The sequence below is a fragment of the Ahaetulla prasina genome, chromosome 2, assembly GCF_028640845.1.
Source record: "Ahaetulla prasina isolate Xishuangbanna chromosome 2, ASM2864084v1, whole genome shotgun sequence".
Lineage (NCBI taxonomy): Eukaryota > Metazoa > Chordata > Lepidosauria > Squamata > Colubridae > Ahaetulla > Ahaetulla prasina.
This window is the reverse complement of record NC_080540.1, coordinates 64569840-64584231: the sequence shown is the minus strand read 5'-3', so window position 1 is coordinate 64584231 and position 14392 is coordinate 64569840. Positions and strand designations below refer to the sequence as shown.

The 14392-nt window shown below is 36.7% G+C and overlaps 1 protein-coding gene across 1 annotated transcript in view; it reads left to right on the top strand.

The window, feature by feature from the left end:
* Window positions 1-14392, top strand: part of CACNA2D3 (calcium voltage-gated channel auxiliary subunit alpha2delta 3) — a 688395-nt gene that overhangs the window by 392462 nt on the left and 281541 nt on the right. The window lies entirely within an intron of this gene.

Here is a 14392-nt window from a genome sequence, read left to right as displayed (position 1 = left end):
AATGTTAGGGATTTCTCCACATTGCCAGTGGCATAAACATAGTATGGTAGCTGTAGGACTTCAAACACAATCTGGATAATTAAAACTGGCATATTTCTTCACCTGGCACTGATGCTTCTGACACTTAGTGGTTTTGTCATTAGCAACTCAATGAAAACTGTGAAAAGAGAGTTCCTGGCTATTTTCTGGTTGGGTATACAGTGAATATATCACAATCCTTTTATGATTCAAACTGTATTATTTCTGTTTACACTTTCCTTTGTTTTTGGTAATACAGCACTATTTGAAAGTAAGGGTTTGGTTAACATAGTTATATTTAAATTTCTATTAAAAAAGCTAAACAAAGTTTGTGTGTCCTCACCATAATTAGAATGGTCCTTCACACATGACATGAATGGGTTGTTCTGTTGCAAGCAGTCCATTCATATGTAAGCATCATGTGAAAACAAGATCTATTGTACTAATATTTACTCAGCTTATGTTTTGCTATTCCATCTGAAATTGACCAGTATGATTAATAACTTATTTAAAAAGCAATTTAAAAGAGTACTGGGACCAGAGAGACCCAGGTTCAACCTAACATTTAACCATGAAAACTCATGGCTCAGTTATTATCTCCCATATTGCCTCTTCTGTCTGCAACAGTTACATTTCTTTTTCTGAATAGTAGCTATTATTAAATTAATCAAGGGCACTTTGTCAGTTGCATTTGGCAATCTTTTATGATGGGTCTTCTTCTTCCTTAGAAATACTAATTCGTTGAAGTATTGTTTTCTTCTGTTTATAGCAATCCCTGTGCTCAGTGGTGGGTTTCAAAAATTTTTACTACCAGTTCTGTGGGTGTGGCTTGGTGGGCATGGAATGGCTTGGTGGGCGTGGCTTGGTGGGCGTGGCAGAGGAAGGATACTGTAAAATTTTCATTCCCTTCCTAATCCAGGGGAAGGTTACCACAAAATCCCCATTTCCTTCCAATCAGCTGGGACTCGGGAGGCAGAGAATAGATGGGGGCAGGGCCAGTCAGAATTTTTACTACCGGTTCTCCGAACTATACAAAATTTCCACTAACGGTTCTCCAGAACTGGTCAGAATGTGCTGAAACTCACCTCTGCCTGTGCTGAGATGCCATCATTCAGCAACTTACGTACATTCAGACCTCTCCATCTTGTTCTTTCCTGGAATGGGACAATTTGCCACAGCCAACTTGCTGTGGCAAACACTGCGCCCAGCTCGCCATGGCCAACTCACCACAGCCAACTCGCTGCAAGACAACTCATTGCAGGACAATTTAACAATTCTATTTAATTATTTAAAATAAAATTATTTTGATTTTTGCCATTCAAATTTCATTCTGTCCCTTCTTTTGTATCCTTTCTTTAATGATTCTGTCCCACCATTTCTTTGATATTAGGGTAACTCTTTTCCTGCAGTGAGTTGTCCTGTGGCGAGATGGCCACGGGAAGTTGTCCTGTAGCTAGTTGCCCATGGCAAGTTGGTTGTGGTGATTTGTCTGTGGCAGGTTGGTCATGGCAAGCTGGCTGTGGCAAATTATCATAGACCAATCTGCATAGCTCATTTCAACTTATCTCCTTCCCCTCATGATAGATATTCTCTCTATGTGGAAAATCTTATCTGTTTTCTCACAGAAATTTTCCAATTTCAGGCTATCATCTCTAAATGCATTCTGTATGTATGGAAGATCACGCAATTGAATGTCACGCACACTGTATTTATCTTCTCTCTTCTATCACAGAATTATTCCTTCATTTGTTCATTTGTTCATCATTGTAATGATTGGCTTTTCTTCTAGCTAAACCCAATATATTGTGGCATTAGTTAACTGCTTGGTCTAATTTTAAGAAAAGATGTGAAAGAAACTGTACTTGGAGAGATACTTTCTCAGCCTTCTGTGCCTAGATCTTCACCGGAGCAGTGAAGGAGAAGTGGTGTTCTTTTGTTCTGAGGTAACTGGGCAGGGTGTCAATTATAATTGAAGAGGGAGATATTCCTTTACTGAAAAATGCGTTGTTTTTCTGCCTACCGAGTGTCTCACAACTGCAGTCCTTTCAAGAAGACATCCTCATTCTACCTGAACTATTGGGCAGGTAGGCAAAATATAAGCCAATCAGACAGAGGACAAATAGGGTGTTTTGGTTCCATACCATTGATATGGATAAGCTAGATTTATATTTTTTAAGGTGGGGAGCAATATACATTTTTTAAACGAATAAATGGCAAGACCAAAATATATAAACCAAAAAACAAATAAATAAATATCCACATTCTAAGTCATACTGAGCTCCAAGTCATCACTTACACTTTGAATGTGGTGTGATAGTATGGATACAAGTGGTTTGAGATTACAACAATGTGTGAACCTTCCCTAAATGTTCATCATGTCAACAACGATCATTTATTTCTGTTAAATAATCAAAGACTGATAACACAGTCCATGCAATTAGTAAGTTTTGCCTAGACAAAAGTTTTGTAGTCTCATTTTTGGAAATGTCTTCCTGGCAGCTTTTTGTTGCTGCAGTCAAGCATGCAGGTGCCTCAGAAGACGGAACTATTATATCTTACACCCAAAGGTGCTTTTTCAAGAGGCAACTGGACTTTCTGGTTTTTCTTTGAAGACGTTTCACTTCTTCAGCTTCTTGGGACAACCATGACCCTGAAGACTGATAATCTCCATAGATATTTAGATAATTTACTTTCCCAATGGGGTGGTCCTCTGCACTTTAATCTTGTAAATCCAATTCAACACATCATATATACTGTATTTTGAAGTGTTCCCAGAGGTTGGTTTATTGATAATGCTAATGCTGGTTTGGTCATTACTTACATTTTCATTTTCAGAAGCCTTCTTTTTAAATTCCACTGGGTCATCTATTGGTTTGCATGCCAGAATTCACTCTTTGTCTTGTCATCCTCTTTCCAATGTTATAATCTTCTCTGTTGTAATCTTCTCTTGGCAGTAGAATATAAACAGTTCTTGTCCAATTGTTTGAAAATTAGTCATTATATAGTTATGCTCAGGGACTGGTAATTAAATGGAGATTAATCTGATAATATAAGACAAAAATAGAAATTTGTCAGTGCTCTTTGATAACAAGATGTTTTCACTTTGCTGTCTTGATCTTCCCCCTCTGCAATCCATCTTGCATGTCTGATTATTTTCATTTGCACTAACTAAATGATTAAGCTAAACTTATTTCTCTAAACATAGCAAAATTTTGCTACATTATGTATAAGCCTCACCCACAAACTCCAATAGTTCTTGCTGTTATGGGTTAGTTTTATGTTGTTCATTTTATTGAATGTTCTTTTATTGGTTAATGACCATACTAAAGTTTCTGTTTGTCTTATCAAATATTTATATTTGACGTTGTGTCTTCTACAGTTTGATGGCATTTCATGAGGTATAGCCTGATTTTTTTTACTCTATCAGAAAACTTGTCTGAATACGTCATTCTCCCCTTTATAATATACAATAATTTGATTTTATAATAATAATAATATCAGAGTTGGAAGGGACCTTGGAGGTCTTCTAGTCCAACTCCCTGCCCAGGCAGGAAACCTACACCATTTCAGACAAATGGCTATCCAACATTTGCTTAAAAATTTCCAGTGTTGGAGCATTTACAACTTCTGCAGGCACATTGTTCCACTGATTAAGTGTTCTAACTGTCAGGAAATTTCTCCTTAGTTCTAGATTGCTTCTCTCCTTGATTAGTTTCCACCCATTGCTTCTTGTTCTACCCTCAGGTGCTTTGGAGAGTAGTTTGACTCCCTCTTCTTTGTGGCAACCCCTGAGATATTGGAACATTGCTATCATGTCTCCCCTAGTCCTTATTTTCATTAAACTAGGCATACCGAATTCCTGCAACCGTTCTTCATATGTTTTAGCCTCCAGTCCCCTAATCATCTTTGTTGCTCTTCTCTGCACTCTTTCTAGAGTCTCAGCATCCTTTTTACATCGTGGCGACCAAAACTGAATGCAGTATTCCAAGTGTGGCCTTATCAAGGCATTATAAAGTGGTATTAACATTTCACGTGATCTTGATTTCATTTTGTTAGATAGTGCCCAATGTTCAAGTCTGTCAAGATCTTTCTGCATCTTGAGCCTATCATCTAGGGCATTGGCTATTCCTGCCAGCTTAATATCATCTGCAAATTTTATAATTACCCTCTATTCCCTTATCTAAGTCATTTATGAAGATATTGAAGAGTACTGGGCCTAAAACAGAGCTTTGGGGTACTCCACTGCATACTTCCCTCCATGTGAATGTAGTTCCATTGAGGACTACACGTTGAGTGCGGCTGGTCAGCTGGTTACGAATTCATCTGGTGGTGGTGCTGTCTAGCCCACATTTTTCGACATTATCTAGTAGTAGGTTATGGTCTACTTTATCAAATGCTTTACTGAAATCCAAGTAAATTATATCGACAGCATTCCTCTGGTCCACTAATTTTGTCACTTTGTCAAAGAATGCAATAAGATTAGTCTGGCATGATCTGTTTTTGACAAACCCATGTTGGCTTTTGGTTATTATTTTGTTTACTTCTAGGTGTTGATTCGTTGCTTGATTATCTTTTCCAGAATTTTCCCTGGTATTGAGGTCAGGCTGATAGGTCTATAGTTTCCTGGATCTGTTTTTTTTCCCTTTTTTGAAGATGGGAACTACATCAGTTCTTTTCCAGTCCTCTGGCAGCTCCCCTGTGCTCCAGGATATTTGAAAGATATAGTTCAGTGGTTCTGAGATTTTCATCTGCCAGTTCCTTCAGAACCCTGGGGTATAAAAATAGAGAAGGCGACAAGGGGATCAGCCATCTTGGACTTAATTCTCACTAACAGAGATGAAATGATAGAAGGTGTTGAAGCTACAGGAACCTTGGGGGCAAGTGACCACGCAATATTGGAATTCGACATTAAGCAAATACAAGTAGTAGAACAAAGTCAAACTAGAGTCTTGGACTTTAAGAGAGCTAATTTCAATAAACTTAGAGAGAGCTTGAGAAGGATTCAATGGATGAGAATCCTCAGGGGGAAAACGACTCAAGAAGCTTGGGAAATTTTGAAAAGTGAGATTATAAAAGCACAGTCTAACACAATACCAATGAAGAAGAAAAATAATAGATCTCAAAAGAAACCAGCATGGATGCATAAAAAACTATCTGACAAATTGAAAGACAAAAAGGACAAATATAAAAAGTGGAAAGAGGGGCAAATAACTAAGGCAGAATATCAGCAACAGCCCGAGCCTGTAAAGATGAAGTGAGGAAAGCTAAGGCTCACAATGAACAAAGGCTAGCGACAAAAGTAAAAATAACAAAAAGCTTCTTCCAACATGTTAAAAACAAGAAAAAGTCAAGGAAACAATTGGCCCATTGCTGGGAGAAAGTGGCAAGAAGATGACAAGCAACAGGAGAAAGCAGATCTACTTAACTCATATTTTGCATCTGTCTTTACACAAAAGGAAAAACAATCCAACCTATCAAAACAGCACTACAAAAACAGATTAGAAACACAAGTTAAAATAGGGAAGAAAATGGTAAGTGAACACCTGTCTACCCTAGACGAGTTCAAATCACCAGGACCGGATGGATTACACCCCAAGGTTCTGAAGGAACTGGCAGACGTGATCTCAGAACCACTGAACTATATCTTTCAAAGATCCTGGGGCACAGGGAGCTGCCAGAGGACTGGAAAAGAGCTGATGTAGTTCCCATCTTCAAAAAGGAAAAAACAGATCCAGGAAACTACAGACCTATCAGTCTGACCTCAATACCAGGGAAGATTCTGGAAAAGATAATCAAGCAACGAATCACCGAACACCTAGAAGCAAACAAAGTAATAACCAAAAGCCAACATGGGTTTGTCAAAAACAGATCATGCCAGACTAATCTTATCGCATTCTTTGACAAAATGACAAAATTAGTAGACCAGAGGAATGCTGTCGATATAATTTACTTGGACTTCAGTAAAGCATTTGATAAAGTAGACCATAACCTACTACTAGATAAAGTAGAAAAATGTGTGTTAGACAGCACCACCACCAGATGGATTCGTAACTGGCTGACCAACCGCACTCAACGTGTAGTCCTCAATGGAACTACATTCACATGGAAGGAAGTATGCAGTGGAGTACCCCAAGGCTCTGTTTTAGGCCCAGTACTCTTCAACATCTTCATCAATGACTTGGACGAGGGGATAGATGGGGAACTTATCAAATTTGCAGATGACACCAAGCTGGCAGGAATAGCCAACACTCCAGAATATATATATATCTCAGAATATATATATATATATATAAATGAGAAGCATTTGTCCATGTGATCATGGACTCATGGTTGAACTTGATAACTATCTATCTAACAAAACACCTAACTAATATAACTAGAATAAAACAAATTAACAGATTTTTTTCTCTACAAAGACTCTATATTTAACAACTGTTTTTGTTAGTTCTGTTATAGAGTTGACCTATTTTATGTAATCTCATTTTATTTTTTACATTTTTATTATCTAGGCTCTCATAAGTCTGTTTTCCTAAGGAACATGTTGAACAGCAGATGGTAGTACTTCAATAAAAAAAACCACCACAATGCATTGTAATCTGCATTTCAGCACATAGACCCTAGTATGTCTTTATTTTTTTAGGTCTATTTTCAAGAACTAAATCCTAGGCAACAATGTGATAGAACAAAAACTATACTGTAGAGTCCTAGCAATGGATTCAATTAATATTCTACATTAAAACCAGGAAATATACTGAAATAAGATTTCAGATTAACAAAAATGGTACTTTACGGTTATTCCATACAAACAAAATGTGTTTACTTTGAAGTATAAATTGTTTCATAACAGATTTTAGGGCCAGTTATGGAAATTGAATATTGTTCATTTGTTCATCGCTGTAATGATTGGCTTTTCTTCTAGCTAAACCCAATATATTGTGGCATTAGTTAACTGCTTGGTCTAATTTTAAAAGACAAAAAGGACATGTATAAAAAGTGGAAAGAGGGGCAAATAGGCCGAATATCAGCAAATAGCCAGAGCCTGTAAAGATGAAGTGAGGAAAGCTAAGGCTCACAATGAACAAAGGCTAGCGACAAAAGTAAAAAATAACAAAAAAAACTTCTTCCAACATGTTAAAAACAAGAAAAAAGTCAAGGAAACAATTGGCCCATTGCTGAGAGAAAGTGGCAAGAAGGTGACAAGCAACAGGGAGAAAGCAGATCTACTTAACTCATATTTTGCATCTGTCTTTACACAAAAGGAAAAAACAATCCAACCTATCAAAAACAGCACTACAAAAAACAGATTAGAAACACAAGTTAAAATAGGGAAGAAAATGGTAAGTGAACACCTGTCTACCTACTTTGTAAGTAGGTATTTGGTTATTCGGGTTTTCTCCCACGTAAAATTGGAAGTGTCTTGGCGACGTTTTGACGAAGTCTCATTCGTCATCTTCAGGCTTCAGCTTCGTGCTTCTGGGAGCAATGTATGATTGCAGCTGTTTTTTCCTTTTAACTGCTAGAGGGGGTTTGAACTGATTGGGTGGGAGCTTGGCTGTGCTCTGATTGGATGGGGGGGTTTTTGTGCTCTGATTGGCTGGTGGTGTGTCCTGTTTGGGTGGGGGCTTGGTTGTGCTCAGATTAGTTTGAGTTGCAGGGGAATTTGAGCTGGTGAGCTGCATTGCTGTTGTTTGGCTTCGTGGTCGTGCTACATCTTCATAGTGGGTGTCAGTTTGCTGCATGTATGGGTTTGAAATGGCTAATGTTGCAGCTGCAGTCTGGCTTCTGGTCCTTGGTCGTGCTTCATCATCAGTGTGGGTTTGGGTCTGCTTTTTGGGTGGATGTGTGGTGGTGACATCCTGTGTGGACCTCGTGAGTGTGGGTCTGGTGTCATTCCTCGTGTTAGGGACTCGTTTGTCAATAAGGGCGGGTTTCCAAATGGCTGGTAGGCGGGAGGTATCATCTCGTTTGTTCATGTTCTGTGGGCGTTTTTCTATCTCAATGGCTTCTCTGATTATTCTGTTGTTAAAGTGTTCAGTTTTGGCGATAGTTCTGGTCTTTTTAAAGTCGATATGATGTCCTGTGGCTTTAAGGTGTTAAATATAGGTATATATATATATATATATGTTTTCATTCCAAGGAGATTACAGTAATTCCTTTCATGCTTCATTTTTAACACTTGTTTAAAAAACATTCACATTTAATTTATAGACTGCCCAACTCCCAAACACCTCTGGGTAGCCTACAGCTGGAAAACCAATTAAAATCAACATTATCTAACTTAAAACCAGCCATTTTATCTGCTACATAATATGCTTAATTTTATGGTTTTATTTATCCTATATATGTGATTTTATTAAATATGCTGTATGACTACATATTGTCTTTTGTTTTGTTTTTATCTTGACTTGTGAGGGAAAATTGTATGTTACTCTGAGGTAGTTTTGATTGGAATGACCTATAAGTCCCTTAAAATAAAGAAAAAAAATTTATCCATCTTAACTTTTCAGCTCCCTGATTCTTGTCAAGCATAAACATTTTTTTTCCAGATGTAGCATCTGCTGGCATCACATGCCCCAAATATGCAAATTTCTGTTGCTGATCATGACTTCAAGGGAGCAGTCAACCTTTATTTGATACTAGATTCTTCCAAGGTACTTGTAGCAACTGTATCCAGGTCTATAAATCCTGTCTGTTTTCTTTTTCTTGTTTATCGGTTTCCAGCCTTCATAGCCATACATGGCTATGGTCCAAACCTTTAACTGGCTTAATTTTTATTGTCATTGAAATATTTGTTAGCCTTTATGAGCTTGTTTACATTTGTCATTTTCTTCCTTCATAAAATTAATCTTCTTTTTGGTTTACCACATTGTTCACATTGCTGTTTTTAATCTGATGGTGGTGCATCACCCAGAATTGCTTTTGATGAGATACAAATTTGATTAATAAATACAAATTTGATTAATAATAAACTAAATTCACCATTTTTTCCCTTGAGTCCTGAAAAATAAAATTGTCTATCTCTTTCATTTTTAAAGTCCACTTTCAGCTATAAATTCACCATGCATGCTGGTTGATATTAGGTTCTTAATATTAAATGATAATTTATTTTCCTATTTACTTTTAAAATTGATTTTTTTAAATAAAGTGTCATTCTTCAGATGTTGCCAGCTGTTCATATTTTGTCTTCCAATTTTCATTCTAATTGTCATTCCTTTTAGTCCTGCCATTCCTTTAATGGACTAGCATTTCTAAATAAATATTGGGACAATAGGCCTCCTTGATTCACTTCCTTTCCTATTCGGTACTACGCAGCTAGTCCTAATTCAGTTATTATTTATTGTAAAGTTTCCTCAGAAGATTAATCAAGTGTTTGGGCTCATCTATTATCTCTTAATATATTCATTATTCTGGCATGATTTAAATACTTAAAAGCCTTGGTGTAATCAATGAAGCAATGGTAAGTCTTTTTCTTAAGTCTCTTAGGAGACAGTGTTTTGCTGTTTCGAGTATCCATCTTATTTTGGCACTGTGATTTTTTGACTTTTTACTTTTTCTAAAATCTGATTGACCATTTGACCTTTCTTTCTCTTATGTGAGGAATTAACTGCCGTGCTTCAATAAATGCACATTCTGTGCAAGTCCTTCCTTGGATAATCTCTATTATCTTGTTCCATATTTATTGACAGAGTTGATAGCACTTGATTGCCTCTTTTGCAGGTTTCAACAGTTCAGTGAATATTTCAGTCTACTCAGTTATCTCAGTCTACTTCTCCTTCATTTACTTATTATTTGTACTGTCACACTTTCTGGTACAATTGTATATTTCTGTTATTTTATTATCTCTTTTATAAAAGATGTCAGCAGTCCACCACAGTTCTTCCATCTTCCTTTAATGTGATTAGCATCTATTACACCACTTCCATGCTTCTTTGCTGTATTTCTGCCATAACTATAATCTTTCCTGGCAATCTACCTTTCATTTTTCATTTCTTGTTTTATTCCTCTACTTGGTGATATTTTCACTTGAAATATGTTCCTTATCATTTCTTGCTTTACGCTGGAAGAGTGCCTTTAATAGTCATATTGCTTCTTATTCCCAGTCTTTGTCTATTCTTGTCTTTCATGGTAATGCAGTCCAATTGAGATCCTTTGCTTTTTCAAATATCTTTTTCTCTGCTTTGGTTTTCATAATGTCTTTTACCTCTCCCCATAGATTTTCAGATTGTCTTAAACATATGTTAAGGGTATTGAATTGTCCATTATATTCATGTGCCTGGTACCTATTTTCTTTAATCTTCTAAGTTTAACCTATATATTTGACACCAATAATGCATGATCAATTTTGCAACCTGCATTTGAAAAATCCAGGTTGACTTTATTGTACTTCTCTATCTATTCTTTCCTTTCTTATAATCTATGTGATTCTGAAGTTGTACTAGTAATGTTCATTAATAGTCTCTGCATTTATGCTTCTTAAATCAATATTTGTGAAGGAGAAAATGAAGCATACCTATGGGTCTCTTGCCCATCTTAAACTATATTGTCTTTACGGTTTGTTGCTAATTCTACTCTATAAATGGCAAAAAGGGAAATATTGTATCCTTCCTGTGCAATTCCCAAAAGCATCTGGTTGGTTATTATTAAAACAAAATGTGGGACTTTAAATTGGCCTTCGGTTTGATCTTTGAATAGACGTGTTTTATTCTCATGAACTTACTTTTATATTTTCTCTCTACATTTCAGGAATTTTACACTTCTTGTTTCTCTTACATTGAGCAATGGAAGCCTCATATTCTATCAGAATAATTTCAGTCTTACTTTTACATTTTTGAAAAGTAACTTGGCAAAATGAGAAAGTAAATTCATTTTTCTGAATCCGGGGAGATATTTTATAGCACTGGTCAGTTGGACACTGACTGGCAGTATGGTTGGGACTATTAAAGAAAAGGTAGGTTTAGGTAGAACTTCATCCAGGAGACTCAGAGGCATGTTTTAACTAGAATCAACTAAATTGTTTTACTTCATGTTGGGCTGAGTCAATTCAAGTTCATAGTAGTAAAACAACCAGGCATAATAGACCATATGCTAATTTATATGCCTGGACTTCACATTACATGCTATCTTTTATGTCTACCTTAACCTTTTTTTTACCAGAAAAGAAAGAAAAGGTATTGCTAATTAAACTGACTACTGTACAGAATCTAATTGACATCATTTGTGACATAATGGCATGACACCAATGTTGTAATTCACAGCAGAAATTGGGTCTTTTATATGTGACATCCATTGCCTCAAGATCTGATAAATAGAGGTTTCACTGTATTTTATAAATGTGCTTGTTAATTTTACTTCAGAACAGAAGAATCCCAAGGAACAAGAAGAATAAATTAAAGTCTATTTACTTTTATTCTGCTGTGAGAATATCTGTAAAAACAGTTAATCATTTCTTTAAGTAAATGATCATGCTAGCTAAATTATACCAGCTAAAACTTCTGTGAAAGAAATAAAAGGAATGCTATAAACATTGCCCAAAGATTTAAATACATTTGCTTTCATCAAATTCACACCCCAATAAAAAAAATTGTATCTACATCCATGGAAGGAAAAAGGAGGTGACTGGTCCTGGAATTTAGTTGCATACCAAAATTACGCATATACAAAGTCTGCAGCATGGTGTAAATAACAGACTTAATCTTGTTTTTTGCAATGGTCCACATATTAGAAAAGTGGGAAGACTGCTACAGCTATTGCTAAATAATAAAGATTTAATTTTAGCAGTAAATGCTACAAAGGGATACTATGCTGCAAACTAATAGAATAGAATAGAATTTTTTATTGGCCAAGTGTGATTGGACACACAAAGAATTTGTCTTGGTGCATATGCTCTCAGTGTACATAAAAGAAAAAGAAATAATAGGGCACATGGGTAACTTCCACATTTCTTACCAAGCTAGTTTAGTGTTGCAGAAGAACTGCCAAGGTTTGTACTTTTATTATCCAAGAAACTAAAGGCATATAATAGTCTTAGGTTACAGAAAGAGCAGATCAAGAGTAGAGCCTAATACCAAAAGAAGCAGTTACTCCCTTTATTGGATTTGCTCAAGTGAAGGCTGGCTAGTCATCTTTGGAGGTTTTGAATTTGCATTTCAGCATTAGTTTAATGAAAAGAAGTTCTAATTTAATGAAAAGAAGGACCAGGGGAGACATGATAGCACTGTTCCAATATCTCAGGGGTTGCCACAAAGAAGAGGAAGTCAAACTATTCTCCAAAGGGTAGAACAAGAAGCAATGGGTGGAAACTAATCAAGGAGAGACGCAACCTAGAACTAAGGAGAAATTTCCTGACAGTTAGAATAACTTGCCTCCATAAGTTGTAAATGTTCCAACACTGGAGGTTTTTAAGAAGAGATTGGACAACCACTTGTCTGAAATGGTATAGAGTTTCCTACCTAAGCAGGGGGATGGACTAGAAGACTTCCAAGGTCTCTTCCCAACTTTATTATTCTGTTATTAAGCAAAGGGTTGGACTTGGAAATATGTAGTTGTATTATATCCCAATAACACTGACCATTTGGGGGAAATCCAAGGGCCATAGTGAGCATGATACAGAATGAATAGGATTGTTTTTCTTTGTTTTTTAAAAATCTGTTTTAAACCTCAGTTTGTTTCTTCTTTAGCAAGCTGAGCAATTGTTTTGTGAGAGTGACCAAAGATGGTTCAGGACAGGAAGAGGAGATTTGGGGGCAAAAGGTTGCTCACCCCTGGTTTGGTTGGCTTATTACTTTTTTAAAAAAAGAATCTTAACCCATTGTATACATTTCAGTTAATAAAATATTGCAGGTAAAATGTTCAAACAAACAAACTTGCCATGTGGTGTCACACATTTCACCCAACCCACTTCAAAGCAACTTTGTGACAATTGTTATTAACATTGAGGTTTGGAATGGATGAGAATGGTAAGGGCAAGAGATTTGGTATTTCCAGTCTACTGATATTTGGAGATTTCTTTTAGAAAAATCTAAGCGGATGCTTTGATTGATTTGCCAGTGTTGTTTCCAGTTCTTCTTAAATATCAAACTTAGAAACTCTAAATCCATGCATGGAGAGTGGGTAGACCAGATGTAGACCAGAGATATAATGATAACTCTCCAGTTGATCTACAGCAGGGGTGTCAAACTCGATTTCATTGAGGGCTACATCAGGGTTATGTTTAACCTCAGGAATGGCCGTGGCCAGCTTGACGTCACTCATATTGGGGGTGCCTCCTGCAGTCCTTTGCCAGTGAAAACAGAGCTCAGGGCATCGTGCCCATCCCTGGACCCCATTTTCAGCCACGATGGCCTCCTGAAGTCCCCTGCCAGTGAAAATGGAACTGGGGGCTACGCATGGCCCTCCCCACCTCCGCTTTTGCTGGCAGAGGCACCACGGGCTAGTCCTTTGCTGTTTCCAGGGCAGCAGCGCAGGCCAGATCTAAGCACCCCGCAGGCCTTGAGTGTGACACCCCTGATCTGTACTGTGTATTTATTTGCATATTTACTTAGCTTGTATGCCACCTATTCCTGAAGGCTCCAAATGGTTAACAATGCCAACATATAAAATAATGCCCCTTGCAAACCCAAACCAAGATAAAAATAAAACAAATAGAGGAAAATGAAAATGGGGTGCAAGCTGCTTCTGCCTCCTTTTTATTTCATTCCCATTTTAGGTGGAATAGCTTGAACTAACCATAAATGATTTGTTGTTGTTGTTGTTGTTGTTGTTGTTGTTGTTTAAAAGGAGCTATGAGCACAGAAGTTTTGGTTCTGGAAATAAATTCCTACATTATAAATAAGATCAGAGAAACATTTGTTTTAAAACCTGAAATTTATGCTATTTGTAAGGCTGGCAGAACTTGGAGTTTTAATCAGGTATGTAAAAATGAGAAAATGTTAAGGCTGTCCTAACCTCACATAACCTAACCTAACCTCACATAAAAGATGCCCTTTGTCTGGTCTTTTAAAAAAACTCTAAGAAAATTGATTCTTCAAATATCTGAATAACATATTGCCTTGCTTGACTTCTCTATTGTCTGCATAGTTTTAATCCTCTTTATTATTTTTTAACGTTCTCCAAAAGCCTGAGTGCTTTTTCTTTTAGATGCGCTTTGGAACTTTTTGAATATTGTAAATATAAGCCTTCTTTCTTAAATCCTTTAGTTCAGCTTTCCACAATGAATAGTACTCTTTAGCTAATGAAATAATTTTCTTTGTAGGCCAAGCCTCATGCCCCTGCTTCCTTTTATCTGTGTTTGTTTCCATCCTGTCAGCTTCAAACAATGCCGTGCCACATCCTCATCCTTTGCAGTTATGCTTAATGTAGTGTCTCCTTTTGCTCC